The sequence below is a fragment of the Marmota marmota genome, unplaced genomic scaffold, assembly GCF_001458135.2.
Source record: "Marmota marmota marmota unplaced genomic scaffold, marMar, whole genome shotgun sequence".
NCBI classification, from domain to species: domain Eukaryota; kingdom Metazoa; phylum Chordata; class Mammalia; order Rodentia; family Sciuridae; genus Marmota; species Marmota marmota.
In genome coordinates this window covers 35,450,595-35,465,281 of record NW_026000016.1, presented here as the reverse complement: position 1 = coordinate 35,465,281, position 14,687 = coordinate 35,450,595, and the positions used below count along the sequence as shown (strand labels likewise).

The window sequence follows — 14,687 nt, the reverse complement described above, 5'->3', positions numbered from 1 at the left end:
GCCCTCTGGTGATAGAACGGTGTTAGTAGCAGCCTCCTGTTGTAGCTTTTTCCCTAATAGCTGTTTCTCCTCTAAGCTTTCTTCCTTTAAATTTTCTTCCTCTGTCTGACTAGCTTGAGAGACCTTCTCTTTTGCTTGATCTAAAATGTCTTTCTCCATGGTCTGAACCTCTAACAATTTACTTAACACTCTTTCAGTTTGTTTTTTACTAATTTCTAATCTGTTATAAAGATAACGCAACCCAATAAGATAACACAAAACAAAACCGAAACAGAATGAAACAAAAACGGAACAAAAAATCGTTGTATCAATTTTCCTATTTTCTTGACATGTGCATTTGTGGTCTATTTCTATCTCTTCCTCAGGGGTGAACAACTTCAAACCTTGAGCCAACCATTTTTCCCAATCTGCCTGAGAAAATTCTAGGGATAGGCAGCTTGAAACAAACACAAAACAAATCAAAACAAGAACACATTGTTTAAAATGGTCACCCATTCTCTCGCCTTCCCTTAGGGGCAAGCAATTTCACTTACCCCGAAGCTTCAGACGTTCCCCGCAAGGGCCACCAAATGCCGCAGTCTGGCTGGGCACAAATCACGAGCCACTGAAGCAGGAACAAACTTTATTTTCAAACTGCAGGAAAACACTTCACACAGCTCCCGGGGAATCCTCCCGAACGCCACGAGGCTTCTCCAGGAACCCCCAGCCGGAAATATCTCTCTCGGAAATCCCTCCTCCTGCACTTCCCCAACCAATGGGAACTCTCGGGGAATCCCCGGAAATCCCCACAAGAACTCCAAAATAGTGCGAGAACTCAAAAGTTGCGGCAGAGGCGGATAGTAATGCCTCGCCTGTCAATCAATACTGTTGGCAAAATGCCAGGGGCCATACAGACTCGGCCGTGGCTCTCAGCAGTAGTATGCTGTTTTTCAGTCCTTTGGGTATAAACCAAGGAATGGGATATAGCTGGGTCAAATGGTGTTTACATTCCAAGTTTTCCAAGGAATCTCCATACTGCTTTCCAGATTGGTTGCACCAATTTTTAGGCCCACCAGCAATGTATTAGTGTACCTTTTCCCCACATTCTTGTCAACCCTTATTGTTGTTTGTATTCTTAATAGTGGACATTATGACTGGTGTGAGATAAAAATCTTAAGAGAAGTTTTGATTTGCATTTCTCTAATTGCTAGAGATGTTGAATAGTTTTTTCATATATTTGTTGATTGATTGTACATCTTCTTCTGAGAAGTGTCTATTCAGTTCCTTGGCCCATTTATTGATTGGGTTATTTATTTTTTTTGGTGTTAAGATTTTGAGTTCCTTTTTTTCCCCCCATTGATTTTGATATTTTATGAGTGGTTTCTGAAGATGGGGTAAGTTTCTTTTATGAGAACATTTATCCTACCTTAATTTTGTTTTTATTTATTTATTTATTTTTATTGGTTATATATAACAGAAGAAGCATTTCAATTCATATTATGTGTATAGAGCATAATTTTTCATGTGTCTGGTTGTACACAAAGTAGAGTCACACCATTCTTGCCTTCATATATGTACTTAGGATAATGGTGTTCATCTCATTCCACCATCTTTCCTACCCCCATGCCCAAGATTTTTGAGTTCTTTATATATCCTAGAGATTAGTGCTCTATCTGATGTGCATGTGGTGAAAATTTGCTCCCATTCTGTAGGTTCTCTATTCACCTCACTGATTGTTTCTATTGCTGAGAAGAAGCTTTTTAGTTTGAATCCATCCCGTTTATTGATTCTTGATTTTATTTATTGTACTATAGAGTCTTATTAAGGAAGTTGGGGCCTAATCTGACATAATGAATATTTAGGCCTACTTTTTCTTCTATTAGGCACATGATGATATAATGACATGATGAATATTTGGGCCTACTTTTTCTCCTATTTCTTCTATCTGGTTTAATTCCTAGGTCCTTGATACACTTTGAGTTGAGTTTTGTGCATGGTAAGAGATAGGGACTTAATTTTATTTTGTTGCATATGGAGTTCCAGTTTTCCTAGAACCATTTGTTGAAGGGGCTTTTTTTTTCTCCAATATAGGTTTTTGGCACCTTTGTCTATATGAGATAACTGTATTTATGTGCATGTGTCTCAGTGTCCTCTACTCTGTACCATTGGTCTACAAGTCTATTTTGGTGCCAGTACCATGCTGTTTTGTTACTGTTGTTCTGTAGTATAGTTTAAGGTCTAGTATAGTGATGCCACTTGCTTCACTCTTCTTGCTAAGGATTACTATTCTGAGCTTCTTATTTTTTCAGATGAAGTTCATAACTGCTTTTTTTATTTCTATGAGAAACGTCATTGGGATTTTGATTAGAATTGTATTAAATCTGTAGAGAGCTTTTGGTATTATGGTCATTTTGACAATATTAATTCTGCCTATCCAAGAACAAGGGAGATCTTTTCATCTTCTAAGGTCTTCTTTAATTTCTTTCTTTAGTGTTCTGTACTTTTCATTGTAGAGTTCTTTCACCTCTTATGTTAAGTTAATTCCCAAGTATTTTTTTTTGAGACTATTATAAATGGGGTATAATTTTCCTAGTTTCTCTTTCAGAGGATTTGTCACTGGTATACAAAAATGCCTTTGATTTATGGGTGTTTATTTTATATCCTGCTACTTTGCTTGAATTCATTTATTAGTTCTAGAAGTTTTCTGGTAGAATTTTTTGGCTTCTCTAGGTATGGAATCATGTCCTTGGCTAATAGTGATAGTTTGAGTTCTTCTTTTCCTATCAGTATCCCTTTAATTTCTTTTGTCTGTCTAATTGCTCTGGCTAGAGTTTCAAGAACTATGTTAAATAGAAGTGGTAAAAGAGGGCATCCCTGTCTTGTTCCAGTTTTTAGAGGTAATGCTTTCAGGTTTTCTCCATTTAGAATAATGTTGGCCTTGGGCTTAGCATAGATGGCTTTTGCAATGTTGTGTTTCTGTTATCCCTCATTTTTCTAGTGTTTTGAACATGAAGGGGTGCTGTATTTTGTTGAATGCTTTTTCTTCATTGATTGAGATGATCATATGATTCTTATGTTTAAATCTACTGATGTGATAAGTTACATTTATTGATTTCCATATGTTGAACCAACATCCCTGGGATGAACCTCACTTAATCATGGTGCACTATCTTTTTGACATTCTTTTATATTCAATTTGACAGAACTTTATTGAGAATTTTTGCATCTATATTCATTAGAAATATTGGTCTGAAGTTTTCTTTCTTTGATGTTTTAGAATCAGCATGATATTGGCCTCATAAAATGAGTTTGGAAGTGTTCCCTCTTTTTCTATTTCATGAAATAATTTGAGGAGTATTGGTATTAATTCTCCTTTGAAGGTCTTGTAGAACTCAGCTGTGTATCCATCTGGTCCTGGGCTTTTCTTGGTTGTTAGGTTTCTGATGCCATCTTCTATTTCATTGCTTAAAATTGATCTGTTTAAATTGTGTATATCATCCTGATTCAGTTTCGGCAAATCATAGGACTCTAGAAATTTGTCGATGCCTTCAATATTTTCTACTCTATTGGAGTACAAATTTTCAAAATAATTTGTAATTATCTTCTGTATTTCTGTAGTGTCCATTGTGATATTTCCTTTTTCATCATGGATATTAGTAATCTGAGTTTTCTCTCTCCTTCTCTTCATTAGCATGGCTAAGGGTTTATCAATTTTCTTTATTTTTTCAAAAAACCATATTTTTTGTCAATTTTTTAAATTGTTTCAATTTCATTTATTTCAGCTCTGATTTTAATTATTTCCTGTCTTCTACTGCTTTTGGTGTCGATTTGTTCTTCTTTTTCTAGGGCTTTGAGGTGTAATGTTAGGTCATTTATTTGTTGACTTTTTCTTCTTTTAAAGAATAAACTCCGTGCAATGAACTTTGCTCTTAGTACTGCCTTCAGAGTGTCCAAGAGATTTTGATATGTTGTATCAATGTTCTCCTTTACCTCTAAGAATTTTTTAATCTCCTCTTTGATGTCTTTTGCAACCCATTGTTCATTCAATAGCATATTATTTAGATTCCAGATGTTGGAGTAGCTTCTATTTATTATTTTATCATTGATTTCTAATTTCATTCCATTATGATCTGATAGAATGCAGGGTAGTAGTTCTACTTTTTTATATTTGGTAAGAGTTGCTTTGTGCCTCACATGCAGAAGGCCCTGGGTTCAATCCCCAGCACCACATTAAAAAAAAAAGAGTTGCTTTGTGGCATAATATATGTTCTGTTTTAGAGAATGATCCATGTACTGCTGAGAAAAAAGTATATTCACTCATTGATGGATGAAATATATGTGTGTGTGTGTGTATATATATATGTATATATAAAATGATTGGGTTATTTATTTTTTTGGTGTTAAGATTTTTTAGTTCCTTTTTTTTCCCCATTGACTTTCATATTGTATGAGTGGTTTCTGAAGATGGGGTAAGTTTCTTTTATGAGAACATTTATCCTACCTTAATTTTGTTTTGATTTACTTATTATTTATTTATTTTTATTCTAATTGGTTATATATGACAGAAAAATGCATTTCAATTTATATTATGCATATACAGCATAATTTTTCATGTGTCTGGTTATATATATATAATACCTATATATATAAAATATATATATATATATATAAAATAGTCATATATATATATATATATATTATATATATATATATATAGTGTTTTTAGAAACACTATCTCCCTATTGAAATAATCTTTTGCTTCCTATATTTGCTTATGTAGTTCTTTATTGAATTGATCTTTTGCTGCCTGTATTTGCTTTCTTATATTATCCTTTAATTCACAGAACATTTTAATTGTNTATATATATATTCTGTTAAGTCTAAGTTATTGATTGTATTATTGAGTTCTATAGTTTCTTTGTTCAGCTTTTGTTTGGAAGAGCTATCCAGTGGTGAAAGGGTGTGTTAAAGTCACCCAGCATCTTGAACTTGAGAAGAATTTGTTTGATGAATGTATATGCTCCATTGTTTGGGCATATATATTTATAATTATTATGTCTTTTTGACATATGATTCCCTTAAGCAGTATAAAATATCCTCCTTTATCCCTTTTGATTAACTTTGGCTTGAAGTCTACTTTATTTGATATGATGATGGAAACTCTTGCTTGTTTTCGCAGTCCATGTGAGTGGTATATTTTTTTACCAACCTTTCACCTTCAGTCTGTGGCTGTCTTTTCCTATGAGATGATTTTTTTGGAGACATGATATTGTTTGGTCTTTTTTTTTTTTAAATCTAATCTGCCAGTCTATGTCTTTTGATTGGTGAGTTTAGGCCATTAACATTCAGGGTTATTATTGAGACAGGATTTTTATTCCCAGTCATTTTTGTTTATTTTTGGTATTTAATATGACTTGGTTTCTCCTTTGATTGGTTTTCCCTTTAGTGTAATACCTCCCTTTGCTGATTTTCATTTCTTTCTCCTAGAATATTTTGCCAAGGATGTTCTGTAGTGCAGTCTTTCTAGTTGTAAATTCTTTTAACTTTTGTTTATCATTTTGTTTTTATTTCATCATCAATCTAAAGCTTAATTTTGCTCTATATAAGATTCTTGGTTGGCATCCATTTTCTTTCAGAGCTTAGTATATGTTGTTACAGGTGCTTCTAGCTTTCAGGGTCTGGGCTGAAAAATCTGCAGATAACATAATTGGTTACCACCTATATGTAATCTGATTCCTTTCTCTATGGCTTTTAAATTTTTCTCTTTATTCTGTATGCTAGGCATTTTCAGTATAATGTGCCTTGGTGAGGATCTGTTGTAATTTTGTACATTTGGTATCCTGTAAGCCTCCTGTATTTGATTTTCCAATTCATTCTTCATGTTTGGAAAATTTTCTGATATTATTTCATTATATAGATTATTCATTCCTTTGGTTTGGAACTCTATTCCTTCCTCTATCCCAATAACTCTTAAATTTTGTTTTTTTTATGTTATCCCATAATTCTTGAATGTTCTGCTCATGGTTTCTTACCATCTTCACTGTGTGGTCAACATTCTTTTCAAGATTATATATTTTGTCTTCATTGTCTAAGGTCCTGTCTTCCAAATTATCTAATCTGATGGTGGTGCTTTCTGTTGTGTTTTTAATTTGGTTTATTGTTTCTTTCATTTCAAGGATTTCTGTTTGTTTTTTGTTTTTTTTTTTTAGAAACTCTATCTCCCTATTGAAATAATCTTTTGCTTCCTATATTTGCTTATGTAGTTCTTTATTGAATTGATCTTTTGCTGCCTGTATTTGCTTTCTTATATTATCCTTTAATTCACAGAACATTTTAATTGTGTACATCCTGAACACCTTCTCTGTAATTTCTTCTGTTGTGCTGGCCATAGATCCTAATAAAGTAGTATCTTGGTTTGTTTGGGGCACTTTCTTCTCTTGTTTATTCATGTTGTTTGTATCTTCCTTTCTAGCACTGTGGATCTGAGGAATTACAGTTTTTACCCTATAGGCTTATAGTGTCCCTGCAAGGTTCCAATACCTTTCCTTTAAGGGGCAGAACAATATTAATAGATCTCAATACAAACTATATACTACCTTAAACCAAATAGCTGCTATTAAGACATTTCGGTTTTGTCACAATATACAGAAATGGAGAGTTCAATTATTATCTACAATATAAATAGTAGGTTTGCAAAAGGGTCTACAGTTTCAGATGGTGGACAAAGATCTGGGGATGAGGTGTAGAATGAGATATTGAGGGGGTGGGGTGGGAGGTGAGGATATAGATTTATTAGATCTTAGGAAGCATGAAAGAGGAATATAGAGAGGTTGGTTAGTATCAGGAGAAGAGAGAGAAAGTGATTTGGGGGAGACAAGTAAGAGGGAAGACAATAGAGTATAGAAAACAAACATAAATAGTAAAAAAAATTAAAAATGTAAAAATAGGAGATAAGAGAATATACAACACAACTGTAACATGTTATTCACACATCCCAGTCCTCAGTAGACTAATTCATGAAAAGTACTTGATTTCACAAATGTTGGGAATGTGACAGTGGGAGAAGAGAGAGAAAAGAGAAAAAAAAAATTTTTTTTTTGTAGGAAAATACAAGGATTGTTTTTGTTGGAGATCAGTATCTTTTCTGCTTTCCTTTTCATCCAATAGGTGGGGTTGTCTGTTGTTTGCTGGTATCTCCACCCTCAGGATGGTGAAGGTTATTAGTATGGGAGGGTTGGTCTTGGGGGTGGAGTTCCTGGAGGCAGGATAAAGCACTTGCCATTCTGATGGGAGACTGCATCCCAACTGTCTCCTTTGGGGCCCACTCTTGTGATGTGGGCATTTTATCTCCTTATATGACCTGTAGACTTCACAATTCCTGGTCTCTAATTTAGTCTCAAAACTGTATCTCACCACCTCCCTTTCTACTTCCCAATGGGGAACCTTTCTCACCAGAGATCTTGTGTGCTGTGCTCTGAGGGGTGTGCACCCTTCCTGAAGAGCTGTTTTATTTTGGGCAGTTCAGGACCAGGTTTGGGAGCTATAGACTGGCTGTGTAGCTGCAAACACTGTGCTGGGTTAGTGCTACTGGGTAGAGGCGGGAGTTGGGGGCTATAGGTACCTTGATATTGCTTCTATGCACCAGCTGGTGTCCCAAGCTGGGAGTTGTCCCAAGCTGGGAGTTGCCCCAACTAAAGATGATCCCAAGATGGAGGTAGCTGCTTTAATTGATGGGGTGTTGGGTGGGGTGGGGTCGAACGGTGGCATTGAGCGGCATTTTCAGAGATACAGCTCTGTGGTATGCAGTATTGTGGCTGGTGGCTGTTTCCAGACCCTTTGCCATGTCCCCAGGTGCAGGCTACCACATGTATGGGATTATGGCAGTGGTTGCAGTGTCACAAGATGGAGGTGACTGGGGGAGCCTCATGTTGGTAGATTAGGGTCCACATAGGAGTGGCAGCCAGAAGTCCTGCACATGGGCAATGGCTGGGTGTCCAGCGTGGGAGCTGCGGCAGAATTCCTGCTTGGGTGCTGATGCCTGTGGTCCTACTCAGACACCTGGAGGTCCTGTGTGGGTGAGTGGCCAGGAGTCCTGCACTGACACTTAGGCCTGGAGACCTGCGCGAGCACAGCAGCCATGATTCCTGCACTTGAGCAGCTGTTGGATGTCCTCTAATAACTCACAGAGAAACAGTATTTCCACTACTTGAATCACAGGTCACAGAGCGACACAGAATGCAGCCCCCTTGGGGCCCGCCATCTTGGAACCTTCTCCCAAATGGTTTTTGAATACTATGCACAAAGTTCTATAATTTAAGGCAGTAAAATTTTAGAAAATTAAAGTTTTACAAAGTAGATGATTACTTAAAAATAAATATGGTCAAGATAGGTAGATTTCAGGTAGACTTGGCAGCACACAAGTTTTCTTTTTGTTGTTATTAAATCAGGGTCTCAACTATGTTGCCTCAAACTCTTAGGCTCCTGCCTCAGCCCTTGTTGGAATAAGTTTTCATACTCAAGTTTCAGGTAAATCATAAATAAACAATAGTGCTATAACATCAAACCACCTTGTATGATTGATGTCCTTATTGCCACACAATCTCCTAGTTAAATAGTAGAAGAGGTAGAATCCTATTAATAAGTAATAATAACCATATCAAATTATGTAATTAATATTTGTAGGATAATAGGTTTAAATACAGAGGGCTTATTTCCTAGGAAAAAAGGGAATAAGAATGTTTCTAATAGCAATTTAAGAGTTAAGAATCTCAAAATAACCATTGCATATAAAAAGGTATGTTTATGCCAAGAAACATTTTATTTATGTTCAGCACACACTTTTACTGAAAGTTCTAAGTAATTCCTACAATGAAAATGTGTTCATTTGGTAGGAAACTGAAGCTAAATGAAGTAACTTTTCCTGAAAAACTCATGGAGACCATAAATCTAATATCTATGCAATCACTCTATAGTAAATTATTTTATTATGGTGGGGCATTCCATTATATAATTGACAGGCTGAAATTTGCTACAAAGTTAAAACTATTATAAGGATTTGGATGATTACAAGTGGGTTTTTTTCCCCCTTTAAAATCCATAGCCAAATAGTTGCACATGTTGGAGTCAATCAGTGAGTGTGCTCTCAAAAAAATAAAAATGAAGAGCTGGGGCTCAGTGGTAGAGCGCTTGCCTCACACATATGAGGCACTGGATTCAATCTACAGCACCACATAAACATAAATTAGTAAACAGATATTGTGTCCATCTACTACTAAAAAAATTTTTTTAATAAAATTAAAATGAAACTTTTAACTTCTCAGTGCTTATTAATGATAAAATGTAAACTTGCTTCTCTTTCAGTCTTCCTTTTTTAAGTAAATTTAGTACCTAAGCCTGACCTGGAGATCATTCTCAATTCTCTTTCTTGCCTACCATCACCACCACATCCACATTCAGTTAGTGATAGTTTCTGCAGGTTTGCCCTCTTAAAAATTCTTCCCCCCTTCTCAGCCTACAAAGATTAAAAAATGAATCTTCAAATCAATTCCTAGCCTCCCTTGAAGCCAGGAATAGCCATCTGGCACGATTCTGGCCAGCAATTTAAAGCAAAATTCTTATCCTTTAAAAACATAATTCTGATTTAAAAAATTGGGTTAGGTACCAAAGTTTTATTTAACTCAGTGAGGGAGGGAAACAGCAGGAAGAAAAAAATCTAAATGTTTAAATGGTAATATTAAAAATTTGGAAATTGTTGTTTTTATAATGAGTGGAAGAAAAAAAAAGGAGTGCTGAGATAAGATCACTAAATTAGGTACAAAAGTGGTTCAAGTCCTGTGGGGGGAGGACAAACCAGAATCTTTAAGGTTATCCTTTCTACTGAACAGAAAAAAAAAAATTATCCCCACTCATCTATTTCATTGGAGTTAGCCTCTAACTGTAGAGTTGTTTGTTATGTAAATATGTGAGCTTAAACCATAGGAAGTACTGTGTTAGAATTACCTTCCCTAGAGAATTAAATGACTGCTTAGCAGACTTTTTTTTTTTTTTTTTAACACTGGAGTTGGAACCCAGGTGCACTCTACCACTAAGCTACATCCCCAGCCCTTTTTATTTTGAGACAGGGTTGTCAAGGGTCTTGCTAAGTTGCTGAGGCTGGCCTCAAACTTGCAATCCTCCTGCCTTAGCTTCCGGAATCACTGGGATTGCAGGTATGTGCCACTGTGCCTGGCTTGGCAGCTTCTTAAACAGTGCTATTGCATGACATTAATTAATTAATTAATTAATTAATTCCAAGTTTTGAATATTTTCCTCCATAATTATAATAGTAGACACTGAACTTTACACAGAGTTAAAGCTTCTTCCCTTCTCTGCATTATTCTCTATTATTACTTCAGGGACATTTGCTGGGAATTTGAAGCTCTAGTGTTAATCTAACTTACTTTTCCAGATTTAACATGCTCTGGTCTTAACACAATGATGTTTTCTATTGTCAGTATCAAGAAAAGTATAAGTAGATACAGCAAGTAATGAATCTATTCTAATCAAATCTACTTTTTGTCTGCAGAGGGGCTGAAACCAGGTGAACCTTTTGATTTCCAAACTTCAGACTTTGGTGTAAGCTAGTCAAATGAGGATGCAAATTTCAGCACTGTGAAACCAACAGAAACATAAAAGAACTCAAAGAAACGAACATCTCTTGCACCAAGTCTAGACTCTCAAAACCAATCCATGTCCTCTGTAACCACACAATAAAGAGTTTGGGAATTATATTTTATGTTTTGAAGGCCCATATGCAATACTTGGGAGCCTGAAGTCCAAGCCAGTTGTGGCAGTTGCAGAGTGCTTATTCCATATTCAAATGCTTTATAAAGAAGGAAGAGACCCACCCACAAAAATGGGGTCCTAATTAGAATAAGATATATCCTATGTTTGTATAATTTTATCAAAATGGATTCTACTATCATGTATAAGTAAGTAGAACTGATAAAACAAAATTTACAAAAAAAGAAGGAAGAGAATGAGTCTGATCTCTTGAATATTATGCCTAATAAAGGAATAGAAAATACTTTTGTTGCAGTCCTACACAAAGCAGAAGACTTACAGATGGCATGAAGAAGGTAAAAGTTTATCCATATACTTTTTTAGTTTTTCTTAGCAGGTTTTATGTTTCCATTTCTCAATAATATAATTTCTTTCTACAAGAATTATAGATTTGGGGGCTGGGGTTGTGGCTCAGTGGTAGAACGCTGACCTAGCATGTGTGAGGTACTGGGTTCGATTCTCAGCACCATATATAAATAAATGAATAAAATAAAAGTCCATCAACATCTTTTTTTTTTCAAAAAAAGGATTATAGATTTTTCATAATTACAAATAAAATTTGGTTTGAGAACATGATGTAATGTTCCTTTACTTTAACTTTAGATACTGGTTAGGAGTTTCCAAACAAAACTTTTTAGCTCTAAAAATAATTGTCGTGTTTTATAAAATAAAAATACAGAGAGAAGTTCCAGTGCAGCCTTTGTGTTGCTTCCGACACTTTTACAAATACTTGGACTTTTTCCTCCTTTAGGTTTGGGGTGAATGTGTAGCCAATGATAGTTACTTTTAAAATAGACTCCTGTTAAAAGTGAAGGATGGAAGAGAGGGCTAAGTTTTTTTTTTTAATTAGAAATTGAGATATTATTACCTTATTATTGAGGCAAACCATTTAAAAATCTTGACTCTCATTCTTTGCTAGATTTTAATATGTTATACATATTAACATAATGTAGTATTGTTACTGATTAGAATTCCTTAAAGGAGTTTTTTTCCCCCACTGATATTAACTTAAAGAAAAATTGTAATAAGGTTGTACATGCTTAATTATAAATTAAGCATCTTTGGTTATAGAGATAATTTGGCTAACAACTGATAGACATCATTCCTTCCTATATTGTCTTGGGCATCTAGTATTTATGTATGAAAAAAGTTATTTCTTTATGTTTGAGGCGATGACATTTCTTAACTGTACCAGCAGAGAAAACAGTTTGTTCTTCATTATTGTATTTACTGAAGAAATAAAGGCAGGCTGGGGATGTGGCTCAAGTGGATAGCATGCTTGCCTAGCATGTGTGAGGCACGGGGTTCAATTCTCAGCACTACATAAAAATAAAATAAAGATATTGTGTCTACTTAAAACTAAAAAATAAATATTTTTTAAAAAGAAAAGAAATAAAGGCAACTTCCTTTACAAATGTATTTTTTTCTTTTTTCCTGGAAGATTAATTTTTATAATTATGGGATAATCGTGGTGTCTTCAAAAAGCATAATAAAATGTAGGCATTAGAATGTAGTTATTTCAAAAATTTTTCTGTTATTTATAGATAAATTAAAATAGAAGCCATGCCCTCTGGAGGAGACAGTAACAGAAGCAGTATGACCAGATACGGTTGGAGTAGTGCATCACTTTCTGAATTCTTTTCTAACTTCAAGCTTCTATTTACTTACTCACATAAATAGTGCTGATGGTGAATCAAATTGTGATAATGCTTTCCAGAATAAACGTTAAATTTACTGAAAGAATCTTAAAAAAAAAAAAAAAAACAAGAGAGGGAGTATTTCAAAAGAGGGAAAATTAAAAAAAAATTTTTAAATATGTTTAGTAGAAAAAAAAACTGGATTACAATCAAGAGACTGTAAGGGTCCAGCAAAGCATCGGAGGAAGAGACCACCAAGTGACTGACTCATGCAATTGCAGAAGGGGATTTATTGGGGATCCATTCCAGTGTGCTGGGGCTCTGTGCTCACTCAAGAAGGGAGAGCAGCCCAGAGCCCAGAGCAGGGGCTGAGCACTGCTTAAGTACACTTCTTGGGGAGGGCGGGGACTTTACATACATCACAGTCTCCTTTAACAAATCATCATACACCGCGGGAAAATCAAACAACAATTCCTAAACATGATTAGTTCATTCATTGGCGGGAACAGGTCGGGCGGGGGTGATTGGTTACTCCTAAGCGGGGTACACATTCAAACTGATTGGTTTAGGCCCTGAGATGCCTACGTGCAAGATCGCACAGGGCCCTAGGCTATTAATCAACTAAATGGCCAGTAGGTCGTTGTCTTAACTGCCTCAGGAATTTCTGGGTGTAGCAGAGGAACTTAACAATACCTTGTCCTTCACTTTTTAACTCAGGCCTTGCAGCTTGGGAACTTTACAATGCCCGGTCTTTTACATTTTAACTCAGGCTTTGCAGTTTAGAAGCAGCTTAGAAACTTTACCCTTTCAAGACTTGAGCTCTAGTGCTGATTTGTTCCTATCAAGTTGTTGTCTTCCCCATTTTCTCCAGCAGAAGCTGATATACAGGAAGCTGATGCCTCACCAAAGACCTTGGCTAAAGAAGGAGATAAGACAAGAAGAAAACCCTGTCTTTTAACATGTCAAGGTCATTTTATCCTTGTAATAAATACAATAAACTAACATTTAATATTCTTAACTATTTTAGTCAGCTTTTCAGTCTCTGTGACAAAAGACCTGGCAAGAACAATTTTAGATGAGAAAACGTTTATTTGGCACTCATGGTTTCAGATGCCTCAGTCCATCTCCATTGCTCTGGACCCAAGGTCAGGCAGAACATCGTGGTGGCAGGGTGTGGAAGAGGAAAGCAGCCTAGGACATGACAACCAAGTAGCAGAGAGAGCTCTGCTTACCAGTGACTTACCTTCTCCAGCCACCTCCCCACCTGCCTAAAGATATTGCCAATTAATTTATATCAGTGGATTAATATACCAAGTAGGTTAAAGCTCTCATAACCCAATCAGCTCACCTCTAAATTCTCTTGCATGATCTCACATATGAGCTTTGGGGGACATCTCATATCCAAACCATCACATTAACCCATCAAGGCCCAATCCTGTAAATATTTCAATGATACTGACACAGGTGTATTAAAATACATTGGAAACAATAATCTATAGCTTATGTAATAATTATTGTACTATAATATAATTATATAATTATGTAATATACCATATTTAAGTCCTTTTTTTGGGGGGGAGGGGTACCAGGGATTGAACTCAGGGGCTGGCGGCACTGAGCCACATCCCCAGCCCTGTTTTGTATTTTATTTAGAGACAGGGTCTCACTGAGCTGCTAAGCACCTCACCATTGCTGAGGCTGGCTTTGAATTCACAATTCTCCTGTCTCAGCCTTCTGAGCCACTGGGATTACAGGTGTGCACCTGGCTATTTTTAAGTTCTTATAGGTGTTCCACATCTGGGACAATGGGACAAAAAATGGGTTAATATATGAAGCACTAACAGCTCAATTAGATAAAGAGTCAAAATATTTGACTAGGCAATTCATAAGATCATGCAAATTGCTAATATGTGTCCCTTTTCATGTTCAAGAAGAAAGGGAAGAAAGGGTTCTATTCAACCCATCCCCAGTCAGTCACCTCTACCTGCTGCATTCAACCTTCTCAGTCTCTCCCCTATCCCCTCATCTCTGCCTTATGAATAGTGTCCACTGTAGACATCCAATAATTGTCATCCTCTACAAACCTAAATCCTCAGGTTTATAAGAAACAGCCTAGATCCCATTATCTTCACCATCTTTGCAGTTGCTGTAAAATGGTATTTGCAGCATGGCTTGCAGAATTTCATCTCACCTTCAAGCTGCTCCTCAATTCCACCAAGGAAATGAGAAATATCCATCATAGATGATAGG

At 35.9% G+C, this 14,687-nt stretch overlaps 1 protein-coding gene across 3 annotated transcripts in view; it reads left to right on the top strand.

The window, feature by feature from the left end:
* Positions 1-12,061, top strand: part of LOC107140574 (putative uncharacterized protein encoded by LINC00467 homolog) — a 51,804-nt gene extending 39,743 nt beyond the window's left edge. For all 3 annotated transcript variants that reach the window (XR_001503299.2, XR_001503298.2, XR_007349794.1), the window contains one exon: positions 10,544-12,061. The gene's annotated coding sequence lies outside the window, so the exon portion shown is untranslated. The remainder of the gene's footprint in view (positions 1-10,543) is intronic.
* The last annotated feature ends 2,626 nt before the right edge of the window (positions 12,062-14,687 follow it).